Genomic DNA, 22,540 nt, shown 5'->3' with positions numbered 1-22,540 from the left:
GATTTTAAAATCGAACTGAGAAGTAAGCTGAAGTTCAGACTAGGTTTATTGATTGCTTTCCCTGTAGTGATATCTGGACTACATGGGACAGGTTGATTAATTCTATTTTTTTTCCATAATGCATTCCTGGAAGGGCCCTGAAAGGGGTTTGAAACAGCTTGAGAGTATGCATGAGTGGGGGCCTTGAACTGGTCTGTCTTTGAGTGTTTTGTGATTTAGTAGGGGGAAGAATCAGTACTGTCATTGCTTGCCTATAGAAGTGGGCTTGTAAGTAAATATGCACCAGCTAATCCCTGATTATAGTTTTCAGAAGGTGGATTAATCTCCATGTGCAAGTCTGTAAACCTTATTAATACTGTACTAAGATAACTGCAAGTGTAAGGTGAGAGGAGAAATTCTGTTGTTTCTCATATCTGTGAAAATGACCATCATACTTAATAGGTGAGGGTGATCTGGAATTCCCCAGGTGTCTGAGACTGATTAGGGTCTCAATTTCACTTCATTAGATAATGAAGAGAATTAAGTTATACTTCCAATTTCATTGTTTACTCTTGTGGGTGCTAAAAGCACAGCATCTACAATTTACATCCTTCCTACTACATTTCTGGTTTTTTTGTTATATTAGGGTTTTGATCCAAACAAGGTTGTAGGAGTTTTATTAGATTTAAGATGGATTATAATTAGGAAGGATAACTTTTGTGGCATATATGCTGTGAGAGCATGAATTCTTCATTATCATTTGCCTTCAATACAGTTGTGGGCTAGGGAACAAGGAAACCATGCACCTAGTCTATGTGCTTAAGAAGTGGACAGCTCTATAGTTATTTTCTCTTAAGTTTAACATGCGGAGAGTGTCAGTGTGTACACCAGCTGTCTGGCAGCTCTGAACTGGAGTTGCTGCTGTACATCTCTAGCCCAGAGGAACTAAAGAAGATAGACATGGCTGTTCTTGGGTACTTCATTTTAAAACCATGTGCTATAAAGAAATGCTTATACTATCACATGCATGAGATTTCCTCATGCTTTCGTGGTTTTCACTGGTGAATTTATCTGGTGTAAATCTTACATTGAATGAGTTGTTTTCTTACATGACATGATGATCCTTCAGCTATGAGATGCTTGTATTTTGAGTGAGTATAGTGAACAGCTTTATACAAGATGGGGGAAAGACTTGCAAAAGTGGTGTTTGAGGGTATGAACACCTATCAAATGAAATCCAGTTTGTGACTGAACAGCCTAAAACATGTTTTCATTTGCATTATAAGCTACCACTTATTTAAAATGGTAGAAAGAACTAGCTGGAAATTGGCATACTTAAACAGAAGGATCTTAATGAAAGGCTTTCTGAAAACATACATGAAATTGCTACAGCTTTGGGAGGGGGAGGAGTGGAGGTGCCGTTACTGGTGGTAGAGGGCAGAAACTGAATTCTTTTTTCTTAAAAGGAATGATATTTCCAATAAAAGTTTTCACCTAAACTGAATCCTGAAACTTCTTGTTGCTTTAGTTGTATTTCAGTACCTGGGAACTCCAATAGTGAGAATGAAGCTGGATCTAAGGCTTGATGAGACAGCAATAAAACTCACAAGGAGGAGTCTTGCTTGATCAAAATGAGATCCATAAGTATAAAAGCATAGCACAAAATCAGATCCATTTAAGAGCTTAATCTGTTATTTTCATGGAGATTCTTTTTTTTAGGAGCAATTCAGTAACTGTGTTATAAAAATGTTGCCTTTTCTTTTTCTTGACATGGGGTCTCACATTGGGCAGGGTTATTCTGTTATCTCTCCTGAAGGATAATGTATGTGCTGGTTTCCATGCTGACAAACCATTTCCAGAAAGTGAGTAGGGGGCTTGGGGATTCTTGCTGCTTTTTAATTAATCAAGCCCTAGGAACAGAATTATCTTTTTTTAAAAAAATGTTTGTTTTATCAGTAATATTTCTGCCACTTAACACTTCCTAGATAATGCAACTATTTACATCAAAATTGGAAGTGCTAATTGTATGTAGCAAATACATAATACATTTCTTGGGCAGTTAAATTTGTTTTGCAATTACAAGGTTTAGAGTGACTTATACATATTTAAATACTGAGATTTAATTTTGAGGAAAAAGTCATAAAGTGATCTGTTAATTTCTTTTTCAGGTTAACAAATTGCTTAGGTTGTTAATTTTCCCCCCAGGATTTTTTTTGTCTATGAACAAATAAAATGTTTCTTTTTTTTACTAGATATAAAATTAGTGATGTGTAACCAAAACAGCATGAAGGAAACTGTCTAAGCATTGAAGCTATTAAAGTCATGTGTTAAGAAAACTCATGGACCAACTGTGGTTCTAAAACATCTCAAAATCGTGATGCTTCTGGCTAAAAGAAGAAAGATTTAAATTCATGAAGACTGCAAGTAATTTTTTTTTTAAAATAGTTCTTTATTGTGTTGCATGAAGCAGCCCTCTGCTCGCTTTTGGTTTGCAATGATTAAATGTGTTAACATTTATTGGCTTTGAGTTTTTAAAACACAATATCATTAGGGTGTTGTGTTAAGATGGTGTATTGGAATAAAGGGAGGTAGGAATACCAGTGGGCGTAGGTAGATTAAGTTCTGCAGTAGGGTAGAAAAAATAAAGATGCCACTAAATTACTGGGGTTTTGTAGTGTAATAATAACGCAAGTCAATGATGGATCCTACTGTGAAATGAAAGGCGGAACTTTATTGGGTTTTTCACCTCCATTCAATTTGTATCCCGTATAGTTCCCATTGCCATGGAGTCCTGAAACCTGCAGTAACACGTTGCAATCACTTGTGTATCTCTCATCTGCTTAAATATTTAAAGGACCATTTTCCTTAATTACCAAGAATAAATCAATTTGCCAGTTGAAGGTGTAGTTACGTAGGCATTTTTTCTTGTCCACAAGCCCTTCCTAATGTAGCTGCACTGGACACCTCCCTGCCTTTGTCTGTGCTAATGCCCTCCTCTACTCATGGTAGTCTCCACTCCTGAGTTGTTGTGAAAAGCCTGAGAAACATCATAATTTTTCTGTTAGCATAAACAACCACAAAAAATCAGTTACCTTCTCAGTACTTTTAATACCCAAAGACTGCCTCTCCAACACCGAACTTGTGCACTTGGTAACCTGCCGGTACCTTCCCTGCTCACCCACTTGCCATTTGGCTGCTGGCCTTCCCCAGGTCCTGGGCACAGCTGCCTAAGCACCACTTGGATTTTGGGAACAGTGCTGCTGTGAGAGACAGCACCATGAGAAAGAGAAGAGGTACAGTTACAAGCTGAAGTCCAATTGTTGACAGGGCGATTTACTGGTAGCTAGGGCTTCAAGAGTAAAGTATGAACTTGAAAAAGGTATAAAATTGAGAAGAAATTAAGGGTGTCAAGGCCACAGTTGGCTGGCATTCAGGTCATCTGTGTTGACGTGAGTCGATTTGGTGTGTGAGTACGGTTTAGCAGTTCCCAAGATCTGTGGCTCTGTCCTTATGCACGGCTCCCCTATCCCCACCACGCCTCCCGAAACGATGCCTGCCGGCGCAGCAGCAGCTCTTCAGGCATCTTTCCAGGATGTCAGCATGCTGGTGCTTAGCTGCATAGCTTAGCAAGTCCTTCTTATCTTATGTATGTATGTAAGAAATAATAAATACTTGCTTTGCGCTTTTAAGTTGAATGTTTTGCTTGCAGAGCCTCTGTGCGTTGCTATGAATGGCCAAATCATAGAATCACTAGGCTGGAAATGACCCACAGGATCATCGAGTCCAACCATTCCTATCAACCACTAAACTGTGCTCCTCAGCACCTCATCCACTCATCTTTTAAACACCGCCAGGGAAAGTGACTCAACCACCTCCCTGGTCAGCCTGTTCCAGTGCCCAATGACCCTTTCCATGAAAAATTTTTTTCCTGATGTCAAGCCTGAACCTCCCCTGGTGGAGCTTAAGGCCATTCCCTCTCATCCTGTCCCCTGTCACTTGGAAGAAGAGGCCAGCACCCTCCTCTCCACAACCTCCTTTCAGGTAGCTGTAGAGAGCAATGAGGTCTCCCCTCAGCCTCCTCTTCTCAAGGCTAAACAACCCCAGCTCCCTCAGCTGTTCCTCATAAGGCCTGTTCTCCAGCCCCCTCACCAGCTTTGTTACTCTTCTAGGGACACACTCCAGAGCCTCATAAAGTGACTCAAGCTGTAAGTGATATCTGTGTTTGGATGGCAAATACATTCTCTAGGTAGATGCAGGTATGTTCCTGTATGCTGGCTGAACCTGGGATAAGCAAACATTCTTGATGCTGCGTATGTGTATGGATGCTACAGGTCAAGTGTATCAGGGAGAAAAACCTGACTGCTATGTACAGATCTTAGATTTGCAGTGAAGGCAGTTACTTACAGAGTTCAGAAATTTTTTTGTGCATAAATGGAGGCAAAAACATTCTAACTGAAATTTAAAGTCATTAATGTGCACGAGATATGATGCATCCAAAAGAAAAAGAAAATAAACTTAATATTTCATTTGCCATAGTATACCTGTGTGCCCCTATCCTAGCAGAAAGATTAAAGAGGTGAATTGGGTTTCTAGTTGTCATCTTTGAAGTTACGCAGTTAAGCTTCAATTCTTTTTACATTAAAAAGGAGGACAAAAAAGGCAATACTCCTTCATGTATAGCCCTTGCCTAGTGCAGGTTCTTGAGGGTAGTTCAGGTCAGGTAACATTTTGCCTTTCAATTAAGTGCAGCTGAACATAAGGTGAAAAAGGACCTACTTACATATTAATGAAACCATTAAAATGTTATTTTGGGGAAGATGCTACTTTACATTGATGAAAAATGTGTGTGATTCTGAAAAATCCCACATCACCTAACAAAAGAAGGCTTCTGCAGTGCCTCTGTCCTATCCTCTCACCCTGCCCCAGTAACTCAGGGATCTGTTAATTTTAAAAAAACTAAAAATGTGATAGAAAGCTAAAAAATCTCAATGAGATGATGTGTCTCAAGGAGGTTCTATGGAGCTCTCTACAAGAAAGAAATTTGAAGACTAGGGTCACACCTAAGCATGAGCAGAGGGAAAGCGACGTATGTGTCTGTGTGTTGGGAATGCTCCAGCCCCAGTGAAAGCTTTGCTGGGGACTTAGGAATGAGGAGACATCACAAGGCTATGGGCAAAAGAGCTTTGCCTCTCCACTACTGCAGCTCTGTTGAGTTCCTGGGATGCTCTGATACTCGTCACACAATCCCACGCTGTCCCCTCAAGCTGAGATAAACACGATGGGTTTTCAACTGACTTCTTGCTGTGGGTTGAGATAGCAGTACAGCAGCTTCAGCTGGTTTACCAGGGCAACTCCGTGTTGTCATCTTTTCAGAACACATCAGATCTATAGATGATCATGCCATCAGAGCGAGGCATTGAATGAACTAGTGATGTTTCACTTGAAAGCAGCAGTAGTGTCACTTAAACTTGTACAGGAGCTTGGATCAACCATGTAGAATGACAGAGAAACACCAGCTTATCAGGATGTACATTTAGCTACAAGCTTTTCTTTCTAAAATTACGGATATCACAAACAAGAAATGAGCTAAATGAGAAGACTGGTTAATAAATCTGATGCAAAACCACTGGGAGTCTTTGGAATGCTTCTTTCCTATGATAAACTCCTCAGTAGGTCTAAAATCTGACATGACCCAACAGTGCCTTTTCCAACTCCTTAAAATGTAGTCTGTGTATTAGGCCAGCATTTAACACACTCCTATTATAGTGCTTAATTTTACTCACAACAACAAAACAATTAATGCAAGTTCAGATCAAACCTTGAATATTGTTCTGGAGCAACTTCTATATGAACCTCTGTTACAACAAATTCAGAATCTTGATCATTATCTTCATCCTTAGTTCAAAAATATATTGCAATGCCAAGAGACTAGTGGAAATAGGTTGTTGGACGGAGGTAGCTTTTGCAGTCTAAGCTGCATGGTACATCTATGTGGCTATAATCATAAAATTAATGAGATATAATAATATATATCTAAAATGAGAACTTGGCTAAGAAATTTTTATATGTCGTCTCTTGTTTGAAAGCATCTAAACTTTTTTTGTGCTTTACTGTGTATTTTGAATATATGCAAATATTTGTTATGTGGTCACTCAAGCACATAGCAGACTTCACTGACTTCTGGTAGGCATACACAATAGCTCTGCATATAGCAGGTACATATAAAGTACATATAACAGTGTTTGTTACAAAGCATGAATAACTGTATCCCTTATTTAAAAACCATGGCTAAAGATTGTGATTATTAACCCAGGGTAACCTAACTTCTTGGTTTTTAATAGCACCAGTTTGGTACAGGTTCCTAAGCAGAACAGTTTCAGCAATCCCTCTTTAAAATATTTTTTCTTCCTGATGTAGCAGAAAAAAATAAGTACTCTGTGAAGTCAAATGCCAGCTTTAAATGATAAGATGTCTTTAATCCGCCTAAAGAAAGATGAAATTATTGAAAAACAGCTTCATGGTTTTCGCATTTTCAATGATTTTTGCTAATCTGCTGAAAATAAAAAATACTGTGGAAAGTCAGTTTTCAGGGGGTTGGTAGCAGTTTGTGGCTTCCAGTAAATAAATTAATTATAATTCAAAATCCAAGCAGCCAGACTCCAAAATGAAAAGATCATAGACTGCAAATTATTCTGTTTAGAGCTGTGCATTGAAATATGCAATAAAGGACTTCTTTCCCAAGATGATTTTAAAATGTGATCCTCAATAAATGTCTCTGTAGGCTGCTCATTTGAAGAATAGCTGTGCTCCTGTTTAACTAGGTTGTTTGAAGTGCCACTGCTTTAAGTTCTTTGTGTGGTTAAAGTTGAATGAGGCTTTTGTACAGGTGACTTTAAGGATAAACGATCTTTCAATGTGGAAATAGATGAAGGAATAATGCAGTGTGAATTTGCAATTAACTTTGGAACACACAGTATTTCTACCTCTTGGCACTCTGTAGGCTTCAGAGTTTGATAAGCAACAGCATCATCTGTAATGCTGGTACAGCTGCCATTCGGCGTGAAATGCACCATATCCTTTGTCCAAAAGCTCCATCACCCAAACACAAGACCATTTGTAACAATCTTTTGACAACTAGCTGCTGCCAGCAACGTGCAGCAAAAGGCAATGTGTGGGGCTGTGTCTGCTGGCTCCTTTGAGTACCACAGCTGCAGATACTGAATTAGTGGGAGGGAAGTGGATGACTGTGGGAAGCCAGGCTCCCAAGAAGTTGCTAAACAGCCATTCCTCTTGCCCCTGCTGGTGTCACACTACTGGTCTAAATGGACCATTACTCAGACACAGCAGGGTATTTCTTATGCACTTCTCTTTCCAGGCAGATTAGTTGGAGCACACCAACAGCCAATAGCCCTGTTTGCTGTGGCTGCTCCTATTTCACCTTCTTTTAACCATCCCTCCCCTCACCAATCCCCCTCCACCACAACTGCAGAAATTCTCTCTTCCTTCACAAACATGCTAAAAAAAAAACCAAAAACATCCTTTTGTAGAATCATAGGTATTGAGGAGATAGGGGATGAGAAAAAAAGTTTTAAAAAGTGCTGAATGGTACACACACCTACAACACTAACCATCAGGCAGGTCAAACTGTTCTCCATTATCCTGAAATCATCCTGTATATGTTTTCCTCAGCAGCAAATAAACACTTTTTCTTTTTTACTACTGTTTGTACTATTAAAGCATTCCCAAACTGCTCAGTTCTCAAAAATCATGTTTTCTCTGCATAATCAACTCTTGAGAGGGAAATGGTATGATCTCTGAAGGCACAGTAGTGCTATGTGTTCACAGGCAAAGGAAAAGGAGGAAGAGGCCTTTTTTAATTTTGCTTAGCTTTCTCACAAAAGATATTAGTGAGATTTCTCACTATAGTAATAACGGGTGCTCACAACCTCAGAGGAGGTAATCAATACACATCGCCAAAAGGCACAGGCTGACCTCCAGCGAGCCTCTGTCAACTCAATTACCTTTGTAGTTGGCTTCACTTACATTGTACCCTGAGAAAAGTGAGGAGTGTGAGCAAATCCCACCTTTTACAGTCCCTAGTTCTCCCAAATAAAGCTGTACCTCTGCCTTCCTTAGACTGATGCAGACAGATGCTCTCTTCTGCATCTGTCCCTTCCAGGGACAGAGTGGGTGAAGAAGGGCAGTATGCACCAAGGGCATGTTTTTCTGCTGGATGAGAGTGACTGGATAACGCTCAGAGACTGGGTGCTGCGATGCACCACAACAGCTTTGATCAGCCACTGGAACATTACACAAGTCCACCCTGTTGCTCATGAGCAATTGCACTTGTTTTCTTTCAATGTGACAAGTGGCCAGGGTCATTGCCTTGCACTTATTTTTGTACTTGTTGAAATAACACAGCACTTAAAGAAGAATTTGAGTTTTTGCATAGGAGCCAAAGAAAGACATTGATCCAATAGAAAAAGCAGATCAACTATTGCTGTCAGCAGTGTGGTAGTGCCCTTCAGTGCCAGAAAAATGGAACTAGTAGCCAGACACTTTCATACATTTTCTTATTTCTGCTCCATTCTAGTCAAGCACAACAAATATGTTAATAACCACACTGATCAAAATTGGGTTCCTAATGTTTAGATTCAACATTTTAGCATCGTGGTTAATGCAATCACTTTGCTACCTCGAGTTTTGTACTCATTTTCTTATGCTGCCTGTCATTTAGCAGATGAGGTTTTCTACACAGGAAGAATCGGATGACAAAAATATACTTCTAGAAGTAGGTAATTTGTATTGAGTAATAGCATTTATGTGTAAATAAAACATCTATATGTCTGTAAATCTCAATCACAAGTATATTTGTTGTTTTATCTGGCCAAAGTGCTTTAAAACAGTTCCAGCAGTGACAGCAGGGTGACTGGTTCAGTGTCATCTCCCACAAGACATGAGCAGGTGCTGCTGAGGCAGTCACTGTGGGGATGTGTTACTTTACGTTGAAGGTCAGCTCAAGGCTTCGCAAATTTAGCTTTGATATTCTCCATGTTTCTGTGGGAGAGGCAGATCCTAGACACTGCATAACTAAATGTGAAATGCAGGTTTTCACCCTGCTAAAGACACACAGCTTAGTCGTTTTTTATATTACTTATGTTAATCTTCAACTTCAGTGCATCAGTTCTGCCGCACACAGTGCCATTTCCATAGGGTTTTGTGAGGATTTCAGTTTTGTTCACTGATCACAGACCTTTTTTGAGGCGTGGCTGGGGTAAGACTAATCTTTTTTAAAAACTTGTTTGTAGCTGAGTATTACCTCTTGAAAAAAAAAATATTTTTTTATATACCTGAATTTAGCAGGGAAAATAGCATTGCCTAGCATCACAGTTTTCAGACTCATCTGACTGTAATATGCTGCTAGTTTGGTTGCTGAACAATGTCACCCTCTTGGTGTACACTCCTTGATACGAGATGTCTGCTTCAGAGGCTGCCCTTTCTTACCTCCAAATGCCAGTAGCCATAGTTCTGATGAGCTCCTGTGCAGTCATTTGGGCATTGGCATGAGAACACGAACTGTCCCTGGCACCAAGCCCTTACTCGAAGGATGCTTTCTGCTGATCCCATGAGGCTGTGCCCAAAGGTGACCAACCTATGCAGTTAGAGAAACTCCTCATGCTGTATCCTCTGCCTCTTAGGTTACTGCTTTGAGTGTGGCTGGCAGGACTGCCCAGGCCAGGCTGAGTCCTGCCTAAACCTAAGCAGGATGTGCTTTGGGGTTTTAGCTGCTGGGTGTGTCAGCTGATGGCTTAGTGCCTGGTCTGGTGAGGTGAAGGTGATCTTCAGCCACCAAGGAACATCTATTCCTGTCCCATTTATATCCATGCTGCAACAGAAACAACAACAATCATAGTTCACGGCGTTAAACAAGGTCAAAACCAACCTGGCATGACACGTTGAAAAAAAATGAGTCAGAGACCAGTTGAGGTAAATATTTGCCCAGCAAAGCTGAGGAGGTTGGAAAGACCTGGCGGTGCTGGCTGTAAAGTGGGACCAACAGCTGCTTCTTGCTGTAGTAAAGCTCCCTAGCTGTTCTCAGTTCACTGTACTTTCATATCTGAAGCAATTCCAGACAAGTAGCGAACAATGCTTGGTATGAGTGGGAGCCCTTGGCTCTAGCTCTCCAGCAGGTGGGTCTCACTTCCCTTGGCCATTGGCCAGTGCTGGGGGGTCACAAAGCCCTGAAAGGCATGGGCTGGCAAAATCCTTCCCCTTTGCAGCTGAGTGTGACGGGCATTGGGCTGACAGTGGGGTGGTCACCCAAAAGAGGTCATAAGTAGTCACGGCAAACAGAGCCCACTAGCACATGCCAGGCCCCCCAGGCAGTTCATGTTTTTTCTCAGTACATGAATGCATAGACCAGTCAATTGCTGAGTAAGGTTAAAAGAGGTTGCTTGTTCAGTGAGTCCCATCTATCGTGGGAATGAGGGGGAGAAGGAGGAAAGCACAGGAAAAAAACCCATATGTCATCATCTGAGTAAAGACCATTTCACCATGACTAATCACAAATGGACAAGCTACCTTGTGCTGCTAACTTTAACCCTGCCATGGCAAACCAGAACACTTCATTTTGCAAACTTAGTGGCACACACTATGTTTTTTAAAGTGCCTTATTGCTGTTTTTAAGATGGGAAAAAAACAACTCTATTCACTTCTTGCATCATATTCAGACACAAGATCAGATCTGTCCAGAAACACTTACCACATCAACATCTTTGCTGACGCTTGTGGGAAAGTCAAATTCCTGGTGCTCCAACAGAGCCCTAAGCTACAAGCCAGGCTTGAAGCTTGGCAAGCAAACAGGGAGTAAATTATAACCTAGAAATGAGTAGTATGCACAGACTGTAGGCCACTGCACAGCTCTTGTGCTCACTGTCACTCTTTCACACACACAGATGTGTGCCATCACGGACCAGCTGAAGCAGGGAGGCACCTTTGGAAATCAGCTGGTTCAACCCCTGCCCAGAGCACAGTCAGCAGGAACAGGCTGCTCACAGCCATATCCAGCTGGATTTTGAATTTCTCTGGGGATGGAGGCTCTGCAGCCTCTCTGGGCATCCTCTTCCAGAAGTTGAACACCCTCAGAGAGGAAAAGTGTATTATTACATGAAATGAAATGTCATGTATTTCGGTTTGTGAGCATTGCCTCCTGTTGTCCTGTCACTGGGAACCACTAACAAGAGCCTGGCTCCATCTTCTTTACTCCCTATCAGGTACTGTGGGGGGACTTGACAGCGTGAGGTTAACAGTTGGACTCAATTATGTTACGGGTCTTTTCCAACTTAAATAATTCTATGATTCTGTGATTTATACACGTAGAACAGATCTCCTTGAACCTTTCCTGTTCCACACTTCTAGCTTTCTCAGCCTCTCCTGAAAGGACAGATGCTCTGGTCCTTCAGTCACTTTTGTGGCACTTCATTTGATTCTCTCCCTTACATCTCTTGAACTGGGGAGCACAGCAATATAACTCCTTCAAAGCAATAGAGCCACTTACTTCATGACTGCTGACCTTCATCAATCTACCAGGAGGCCAGGAGCACACTCAGTGTTTTCACTGTCACCTTCTGTTCAGTTGCATGCCCTTGCATCATCCTTTTGCTCATTGGAACCAAAGCTGGTCAGAACAAGGCTGTGAAACTGTCTTCAATTATAAGCTCTCTTTCTAGCTATGTTACTGTATTCTTTTGGATGACTATATGTGAATACATCACAAGTATTGAGCCAGCAGTGTGCCCAGGTGGCCAAGAAGGCCAATGGCATCTTGGCTTGTATCAGAAACGGCGTGACCAGCAGGTCCAGGGAGGTTATCCTCCCTCTGTACTCGGCACTGGTGAGACCGCTCCTCGAATACTGTGTTCAGTTCTGGGCCCCTCACCACAAGAAGGATGTTGAGGCTCTGGAGAGAGTCCAGAGGAGAGCAACAAAGCTGGTGAAAGGGCTGGAGAACAGGCCTTATGGGGAGCGGCTGAGAGAGCTGGGGTTGTTTAGCCTGGAGAAGAGGAGGCTGAGGGGTGACCTCATTGCTCTCTACAACTACCTGAAAGGAGGTTGTAGAGAGGAGGGTGCTGGCCTCTTCTCCCAAGTGACAGGGGACAGGACAAGAGGGAATGGCCTCAAGCTCCGCCAGGGGAGGTTTAGGCTAGACGTTAGGAAAAAATTCTTTACAGAAAGGGTCATTGGGCACTGGAACAGGCTGCCCAGGGAGGTGGTTGAGTCACCTTCCCTGGAGGTGTTTAAGGCACGGGTGGACGAGGTGCTGAGGGATATGGTTTAGTGTTTGGTAGGAACGGTTGGACTCGGTGATCCGGTGGGTCTCTTCCAACCTGGTTATTCTGTGATTCTGTGATTCTGTGAAGTAACCTATCTGTGCTTGTGTCTTCAACCACAAAATGTGTCAATACTGAATTTGATTGCAAAGATTAATCTGTTTATATTTGAGAGCCTCTACAGCTGTGTGCTAAGCACTAGTACCATTATACACTGCTTCTCAGCCTTTTGGGAGGATTAATCCTTCCAGAAAGTCTCTGAAATGGACTGCATCATTCTTCCGGTTTATCTGCAAAATGTGGAGGCCAAAATGCAAAGAGAAGGTGTTTTGTGTAGTACAGTCCTAGCTCTGGTAAATTCAAAATTGCCTGGGTCCTAGTGGCTACTTCTTTCATTGTCCATAGTTGAAAGCAGTCTTGCTGGACAACATATCAGTAGGCAGTGTAGTGCCTGGTCACCCATAACAGGATGGGGGGCTTGCTGCTTTAAATCTGCTTGTGTTGCTCTGCAGTTTGAATCTGATGATAATTTTCTTCTCCTCCCACCACAACTGCTGCATGAAATTAGCTGTAAAAATTTGTGTTATTTTCTCTCTGATATGAGTCAGCTATTTTGTATCACAAGACTGTATGCCACTTCTATTCTGAACTGCTGCTCCTTGGAGCCAGTTTTTAATTCATGGTATGTCTCGAGCTAGAAAACACACTGCAATTGGAAGCCCCAGGCTGAAACACTGATGGAAGAGGAAGTAAAGTGCTTTTCCGGTCCTCTGCTTCACAAACTCAGTGTAAACTCTCAACCTGGCACTGGTATTTATGAAAGCAGCACAGAGCAGCTTGTCTAGTATGTCACTTTCTATTTATAAATTCTGCGAAGGTACAGTTGGAAAGGATGGAGGAGTTATTTGCAGGGAAAAGAAGTGTTGAAATCCATCAAGACATATCAGACACAGGGGTATGGCAGTGTAATTGAAAAGACATCCTGACCACTGGAGTCAGGGTTTGTCTTTTCCACTATTAAATGAAGGATGCTTTCTCACCCAGGTTCAGAAGCCCTCAGCCAGCAAGGATGCAACTCCACAAATACCTCACTTATTTGGCAAACTGAGAGCCTTCAGGCCTGGCAGCTTTTGAAATAGGCTACCTCATGCTGGCACGGTGCTTTCCTGGCCAGCTGAGCCAAGCAAAGGCATCTGTGCTGCCCCGCTTCCCCTCCATCATCCTTGGAGCACCTTGATTCCCTACTGCCACTGCTGAGCCAGCCCTGGCCTTTGCCAGCCTCTCCTGGGAGCCACATGTTAAAGAGGCAGAAAACTCAGCTGCAGCCTTTGCTGCCGTCCCGCTGGCTCACAGAGGAGCAGAGGTGGAGGAAGGTCGGGCAGGCAATGGGGTGCGTTGGTGCAGGTGGTTGGCCAATGCTGCGAGCCTGACCAAGGCACAGGGTGGGCTTGAGGAAGCGCCTGCTGCCAGGACACAACCTGCTTACTGCGAGGGTTACTGTGCTAACTTTCCAACCCGAGGGAAGACAGAAATACATTGCTATTCACATTGAGACACACCTTAACCAGTAGGTTGGTGAGCATTTGCTCTGCATCTCCTGCTTCATGCAGCCCTCTCTGCTTTTGCAGGTGGGCAGGCACAGCTCCACGTGACAGTTTTTGCTGGCTTATTTTTCAACCAAATCAGTTCCCTGGGCTGATTCACAGTGCGGTTGAGTTTACACTGCTTCAAAGGGCAGCATCACAAAGCCCTGGGTGTGTGCACTGCTGGGCAGAGGGAGGTTCCACGCCCCAGACAATACTGCAGTCTAGTATCACCCCTTACCCTTCGTGTACAGGAGTAGGTTGTAGAGCAACTGCAAAAAAGCTGAACTGCATCCACAGACATAGCTAGACAGTCAGTCTGCTGAGGTTTTGAAATGCTTTATTTCACATCCTTTCATCCCAGTTGAAGAACCAGGTGCTCTCAGGAGACATCGGCACCTGCACACCTTGAGCTGTGTGCCTGAGTCTCCTAAACACAACTGAGTGTTGACAGAGCCAAGGGCACATTGGAGGTTTTCTTACCAAGGGATCCACTGGGGAGTGTGGTTTCTCAGCTGCAAACTCAGTGGCCGGAGAGAAGGAAAGGCTTGTGTTTTGCCCATATGCTGAGCCCTTTAGGAAATTATCAGAAAAACTGTAGAAGACTGCAGAGACAGCCTGATGACAGGACTGAAGATTGCTTCAATTATCATTAACTCTGAAAGAAGAAAGTGGCTAGGAAGAGAATTTCACATATTATCAAAGGTGTTCAATATCTTGCAGGGTCATATCCTGCATTAAGACAACTTTTCACCTTTTCTCTAAGGCGCAAGCTTGAATTGTAACAACTGTAAAACCTCACTTGGAGGTGATGAGTTTTTTATACAATCTGTCCTGATTACATCAAGTGGTGCAGCAACATGTCCATCCTTGTTGATGCCAAGGGCTGGAATACCCTAGGATTCACAGGAAGCACTTATTGAAATGCTCAGGAAAACAGTGCCCACTCTGATGTGAAAATTAGAGTGGAATGAGTTTAGGAGGCGCATTTCCTGTTAAAATAATTTTTTGAAAACTACATTGGAATACACTACTGCCACAACGGTTTGTTGTTTTGTTTTGGGGTTTTTTGAGTGAGAAAAACAACTTAGAGCCTGCTTCTACAATAGGTCACCTAAGCACAGTCACCCACTCCTAGGAAGAACTGCTGAAGTTTGAATCTTTGTTTAAATTAATCTCAAGCCAAAATTAATAGCTTATGTGTTTTAGGACTTCACAAAAGGCTGTCAGTTTTGTTATTTCCTTTAGTGACGCACACACACACAAAAGCTAAAAACCTAGGATGCAGAAAGAAAGACAACCTATAATTAAGTTGGCTTGATACAACATGCCAGAATAATTCATGTGAACTGTAACACAGCCTTTTTCTTCAGGGCTTCTTGGATGTCCACATGTAGGTGTGGTAGTGTTGGGCTGACAGTTGAACTCGATGATCTTAGAGCTCTTTTCCAACCTTAATGATTCTATGGTTCTATGAACCTATGGTTAGATTGTGTGGACTTTTGTAACATATGGAGTTTACTTAGAGGATATGTATTGCTTTGGTGGCTACTTAACACGCTGTTTGATCTCCTTCTATGAAAGAAAAATAAAAAGGGTGTTGAGTACACTGGGTCTTTACGATGAAGGATATTTAGAAGACACCAAGAAATTCCCAGGTCAGGCCTCACTAAGAAAAGACAGTTTCTGGAACAGCACAGAGGTAGCTCCAGTTATTCTTCCTGCAGTGAGAAGTGTTTCTTGACAGGCCTGCACATGCCTAGGTATTAATGTGGGAAGGACTTGTGAGGGCCAGTTGAGTGAAAGAACTGAACAATAACAATCTTCCTATGAGAACAAAGGACAGCATTTCTTCATTAAAGATCTCTATCCATTTCCACATAGATCTCAGAAGGATCACACAAAGATGGTATCATTTACCTTCAAAATTGCAAGTACTCTTTGGCAATTTAAGCAGAGAAGGGATAATGGACATGGGGATGGTGAAGTCAATGGAGATGCTGGGCCACAGCTGCAGTCCATTTTGCCCAGTATCCTCTTTGCTACACTAAACACTCAGGAAAGAAGCCAGGAAGCATGCAACTATTTTGATTCTTTACTCTCCTCCTCATACCAAAAGAGGAATAATTTAATGCGTACAAAATCTTCACTACAAGACCAGAGATAAAGTACGGCGCTGTGCAGGGTGCCTATCAATGTTAGCAAGACAAAAGCTCTCTCTGGTGGCAGATTTCAGAAACTGCACTTTTCATCCACTCAGAAACACAACTGAGCAGCCAAGTGCTGCCTCTGCATTATCCAGCTAACCCTAAGTTGCACTAGTGGCAGCACTGTAGGAAACAAAACATAGGGAATCGTCCTGCTGAGCAGAGCAGGATACACTTGGGATATGATAGTGTATGGATGGTGAACTCGAACCTAGATGTAAAGCTGTGGCATCAAAAAACTCTTATGTATGACATTTATGACTGCTTCACATGTATCCTTAAGCCCAAAGACATTCAGGAGCTCAGGAAGCAGAAACTACCCTGAGTTTTGTTGATATACTTATTCTTACAGGTACAATTTCTTACCACAGCAAAATATAAGTTGGTCACATTTTCAGCCGCAGGAGGATGCTTTGAGCAGAAAACATGCTTACTTTCAAATCCAATTTCTACACATATTACTGACTGCCAAGCAGCTATCACTAGATTAATTTGCTACTTCCAATATGGAAACATAACAAGTCAGTTAATGCTCTAGGAAGGAAGAGGGACAAAGATAGTCATAGCTTGTATAGTTTGCTGTAACTTCTCTGAGTTCAGTTCAGATCAGCAGCAGATATGTGTTTAATAAGGACAGTGTCAATGAAGCTAGTAATAAAGTATAAGACAATATGCCTTCCTATCATTTCACGTAATATCATTATGGATCTTCCTTTGGGAAATATGTTCTATACAAAAGAATCCCTCATCTACTAGATCAAAAATACATGACAGCAAGAAATATTTTTCTCCCCAAGCCAAAGGCTAAACTTCAGACTGTTGTTTCTTTGCATGTACAGAATATTTACTCGTCTGTCAACTACAGCCCAGTTATTTCTGTATACTGCAAAAAATCAGCTGTCACACAAACAGGCATACTATGGCTGTCTCTTTATTATATGTTTATCTGTGTTCACTACAGGTTTGCCATTCATCACATCGTGTGAATAACGGATTTCACAGAACTGCCTTCTCATTTCACTGACCTATTTGTACCTTTTGGTGCACAAATCTAAGGAAGCTGGGAGACAGTGGAGTCCAGTACAATAGGATGATGTTCAAAAATTCACCTAATTGCTAGTAGGTTGCCAGTATCTTTTGGAGATACATGTGTGTGTGTGTACACAAACTCATATACATGCTTACATAGAGATTTGATTTTTGCTGTTTGTATAGTGAATTAACACATACTTGGGAAAGTGACACAACATCTTCAGACATATGATTTCAGTAAAACTGTTCATATGTACAATTGAAACATTTGCTTAGGTACGTTGCTATACTGGTACCCAGGCAGCTTGGAATGATTTGCAGGGAAAGAAGATTTTATAAGCAAATCTTTTTACTACTATGATAATAAAAAATGATTGCACATGCCAAGTTTCAAGTGCTTTTAGCACTTTGCCGTGTCCTACAATAATATTAGGAGAAGCAAATATATTTTATAAGAATGTGGTGTAATGTCTTTCTCTGTCATGTACACATCTGCAGGTTTCCAATCTGTCACAAGAGGGAAAGTCATTAAGTCTTACTTCTTATTCTTCTAAAGTTTGTCCCTAATGTTTAGTAACAACGTATTCTAAATACAGGTGGGTTTACAACACTTCTAAAGCAAGCAAGGAACTTGGGTCCTGTATCATAGTCCTTCTATCAGTTTTGCAAGTCCATATTTCCATGTCTTGGAATGAGTATTTCTTGTATTAAAAACATAGATTCTGATGTTTCCTTCATGGCAGAAGAGCATTAGCACGTTTCAGTAGCAACATGCTGTAGATGAATGACAATGTACAAAGTTGCATTACAGGTATACATAAAAGGCGTATATTATAGCATTATACTACTTATTGCAGAAACATACCTGAACATCTTTGTCACAGCCCTGGTGTATATAGAGGCTTTCAGGGGAGGTTTTTGACCAGGAAAGGGTAGAATATATAGACAGTGTGGCCAGCAAATGTCTTATTTTAAAGGAGGATTTCTCCAGCTGATGTAATGCATTTTGCCAAACTTGACCTCATTCCATCCCAGCAGTTTAGAGGTGAAAGTCTCCCTGTCACTTTTCATGTTACTTTGCTCATTGCTGAAGCTGGTGTCTCACCTAGGACAGCAGGCACGAGGGAAACAACCCTTTTGCCTGTTTCAAAATGAGTTTCAAGAGTGAGTGCAATATTCTCTTCTCACTTACTTCTAGTCTGCTGCTGAGTCTGAAGAAGAAGTCAAGATAGTGATGCAGGTGAGGAAACCTGTGACAGAATGATGAGTTTGGGACTGAATTAGAAGCAACAAGCTGACCTTTAATTGGAGCAAGCAGAAAGCTCCAGTGTCTGTTCTAGCTTGCTCTAAACACCGAAGCAACAGTGCAAATTCAATTTTATACCATGAATCCTGAAGACTTAGCTTGCTTGCACCTCCCCATGGTGTGTCAGAGCACAGGGGTATAGCCAGGACTATGGTCTGGAGCTGTTGCTGCCTAAGCAGAGGAGACGATAGTACTGCTGGATCTGGTCTGACTTTTATGTAAAACTTCCTGGAACCGGAGCTTCAGCACACGTTTATTTCAATCATAACAGCTGGCTACTTTTGCTCTTGTTCCCCAGGTATTTTATACTACCCAGAAAAGTTAAGCTTTCCTTCAAAACCTGCCTTCCTTCCATACCAAAACAGATACCATTTCATCCACAGAATATGCACAATTTCTCTCCTTTTAGTGCATGATTTCCAAGTGAATTCTCATCCTTCCTACCCTTTTACAGCCCCTCAGAGCCTGTCTCTGGACAGATGGTGCTCCTTAAGCCAGCAAGTCAACATTGTGAGTTATAGAACACAGCAAATAATTGTTATATCCCTATTAATAAATGGCCAGAGTCTAGGTCAATAGGGAGGCAGCACACCAAATTATTATGTAAAGTAATGACCTCACAGCTATAGGCATGATGGAGTAAAATATTAAACTACAGAAACAGGACATTGCTGTTCATACATGGATAGGTGGTGCTTCTAAGCACCTTTTTGCTTATATCATGACAGCTCTACTAAGCTGAAAGGCAGATAAATTTAGTTACATACACTATCAGTAAAATATAATAAAGTTGTTCTTCAAGCATCACTAAAATATGAATTACTTAAACTAGAAAAGTAGTGGGACTTAACCCTGGCCAGATAGAGTTGTGTTCTTCCTGTCTCACAAATCAAGCTCTAAGCTGCAATGGATGATCGCTGCAGAACCTTCAAAGCAGCATTTAAACTGACACATAACTGCTGTCAACCAAAATGCAGCTTAGGCTGCCATGAGTTTCCAGTTGCTTAGTAGTATGTCACATAATCACCAAACACAAAACAAGCAATGAATTGGCTCACATGGGAAGTTGTCTGCTGCATTATACAAAGTGCCTGCTTCACTGGACAACTAATCCAAAGTAATCCTCTTTGGAGATCATAGATTCACCATCTGATTTGCACTCTGATATGCACTGGGAATGCCTGCTGTTGCAAATTACTCCAAAGTGGCAGATTACTTTTTGCTGCCTACACTTTGATCTCTGGAAACTAAGAAACAACACAGTCTTTCCAGCAGCACATGAAATAAAAGAGAGAAAAATAAGATCCACACATTTTTTTATAAAGTCTTCTCCTGGAAATAAACCTATGATAAACCTATTTTGGCAGTCATATCTCAAATATATATGAAGAGAAAGTTCATGGGTTTAAAGCTTTGCTTTTACCTTTTCCATAATCGTATCCTCTGGCTTCCAATTTCACATTTTTACCTAATGACTTACAATTCTATCAGTCATTTCAACCACTGCCTAGTTATATTTTCTCTTCTTTTACTGATAGAGCTGTCATTGCTGAAAGACTGCTGAAGTGGTGAATGCATTGGACTTAAATACAGGAATTGTGGTTTGGGGTTATCTTTCTGTTGCAGTGCTCCTTTTCAATCTGTAGTATATCACTTAACCAACCTCTGGCTTTGTTCCCCCTCTGTAAAATAAAAACAACCATCTGCCCACCCCTGCATTACTCAGCATTTGGTTGTCTTTACTACATAGACTATAAGGTCTTATAAGCTCTATGTGCTAGGATGGGTTCCTTACTGTTTGCCAGTAGTACCTAACACAGTGAGGCCCATCTTGCCTCAACTCTAAGTATAATAATGGCATATTATTTGCCGGTGGCAAGAGTAAGCATGTCTAACAGTTTAAGCAAATTAGCATATGAAATAAGAACAGCAGTAGGCTTCTCTTTCACTACATTCCTATTCCTTAACTACATCATAAAGGATAACAATATTGTACATGTGAATATATGTGTGAGGTTTTGTGCATATCAAGTGTTGTGGGGTTTTGTTAGTTTTCGCACCAGTTTCATATTTTTAATCAAATATTCTCCTAACAAATTGCCCTTTCATTAAGTAATTCCATCAGTTAAAGACTAAAGTGGAAAAAATGTCCAATACCATGAGATGCAATAAGACTGCAGAATGTAGCACTTTCTTCATATTTGTATGTGCCATTTCATAAACAGGAATGTCTAACATAAAAATAAATCATTATGGAGGAAAGTTTTTTTTCTCTTCAGTTACATAGATTAAGTTAACATTAACTAAATCACTACAATAAATCAGGATTACAAACAGAGAACAGAGGACTACAGAGGCGGTAAAAGGACAGAAATATTTTCAGGTTTCAGAAATTTTTTAGTTCACAGCTATGACACTTTCTCATATCTAGTGAATACACAGGATGCTGGTTCCCACTTGAGTTTCTAGATGGTGTACAGCAACAATATTAAGTCATTGAAAAAACATTGACTTTACTAATTAGTTTGAGCCTAATTTTATGAAGCTTGTCAATTTTTTAGATTACTGTGATATACCCAGAAGAACTGAATATCAGTAAGAGGCTGTTAACCACATTTCTCTTTGTCTGCTAAAATACATCGAAGAGTCAATGGATATTCCCTACAGTAACTTCCAAAGAGCAGCAGTGTTCAAATTCGTATAACCAAATGCAAACTAGCTTCCCACTGAAAGCTTTGCTGCCTCTGTAGTGAAACTGAAAGGGATACATTTGTAATGGTTAGATCTCAGAATCTGATCAACGCAGATTTCCAGAGTCAGCTACAGTACATCCTTTGCATCACTTCTAATGAAGCTGCAGTTTTCATTCTTAGCTACATCTTGTTGCCTCAGCAACAATGGTTGGGATTTGGCTTTCTTTGTTTCTCAATTCTATTTATTAAATGAAAAAAAAAATCATCATGAAACTCAGCAAAAAAGCATAGTGCTTTTCTAGATCCATCTCCCTTTGATTCACCGTCTGTCCACAAGCCATGCCCCAAAAGAAATCAAAAAGAATCTAAATTGGTAAGCATTGCACAAGTTTACAGGCACTGAGCTTCATTAGCAGTATCCATAACTTATGGCATACATTGACTATAAATAAAAGTACTTAACAGGGAAAACATGAAAAAAAGGAGAAACACAGGAAGGTAAAGAGGGGAAAGAGAAAGTGGCTAGGATGGAGAGCCAACACCAGGGTCCAGGAGGCTTAGGAGGCTCTTTCTCATGCAGTAGTTGGCAATGATGAAGATGATAATGCCTTTTTTCCTGTACTTCTCCTTTGGTCCTATATACCAGTTAGAACTGGTAGCACTAGTGACCAGAAGTCACATCAAGGGATCTTCAGTAGCTGGAAGAAGGGGCCTCTCTGGTGAGGCTGCTTGGCAAGTGGGAACCAAAATGAGAGGCACATACAAGCAGTCTTCTGTGGCATGAACACTTGCCTTTCATCTGTTCCAACAGAAATCAAACTGATAAGCCTAAGACAACCACAGTCTTTGTGGTTTTGCTTAGTAAATCTTATTTTTCAGGGCTTGTATATCAGAATCATGTTGTCATGCCTGGGTTGCTCACAATGAAGACATGAGCTGAAGTTTTAGCAGAGTAACTGTTTCCAGCTTTATATTTGTGTACTGAGAAGTTTCTCTTTTTTTTTTTTTTAAGATACATTTTATTTTTTCCAGAGGAAGGAGTTCTGAAAGTGTATCTTTAAGATTAACCTAACATGATATTTGGAAATTAGGCACTTATTTCCAAATGAAAATGTTTCAGAGAAGGCTTTCTACTGAAAAATATGTTAAGTTTGATGTTTCCCTTCAGAATAAATTAATTGTGCAGAAGTCATACTCAAATGCACTGCATGTTATATCCTATGAATTTCCACTGTGCCTTAAAAACAAGTAACAAACATAAAATGCATCTCCTACAGTGCTCATTGCTGGATAGAATTAATGCCAATTACAAGGTTATGTTAACATCTCTGGGAAAGCATGAATAATATCATAGTTGGGAAATAGTTTTTATTTTGCTAAATATTAGCTCATATCTTAGACCTTTTTAGAT

This window comes from Phaenicophaeus curvirostris, chromosome 1 (genome assembly GCF_032191515.1).
Source record: "Phaenicophaeus curvirostris isolate KB17595 chromosome 1, BPBGC_Pcur_1.0, whole genome shotgun sequence".
Taxonomy (NCBI): Eukaryota; Metazoa; Chordata; class Aves; order Cuculiformes; family Cuculidae; genus Phaenicophaeus; species Phaenicophaeus curvirostris.
The sequence above is the reverse complement of the archived record's forward strand: the minus strand, read 5'-3'. Positions refer to the sequence as shown.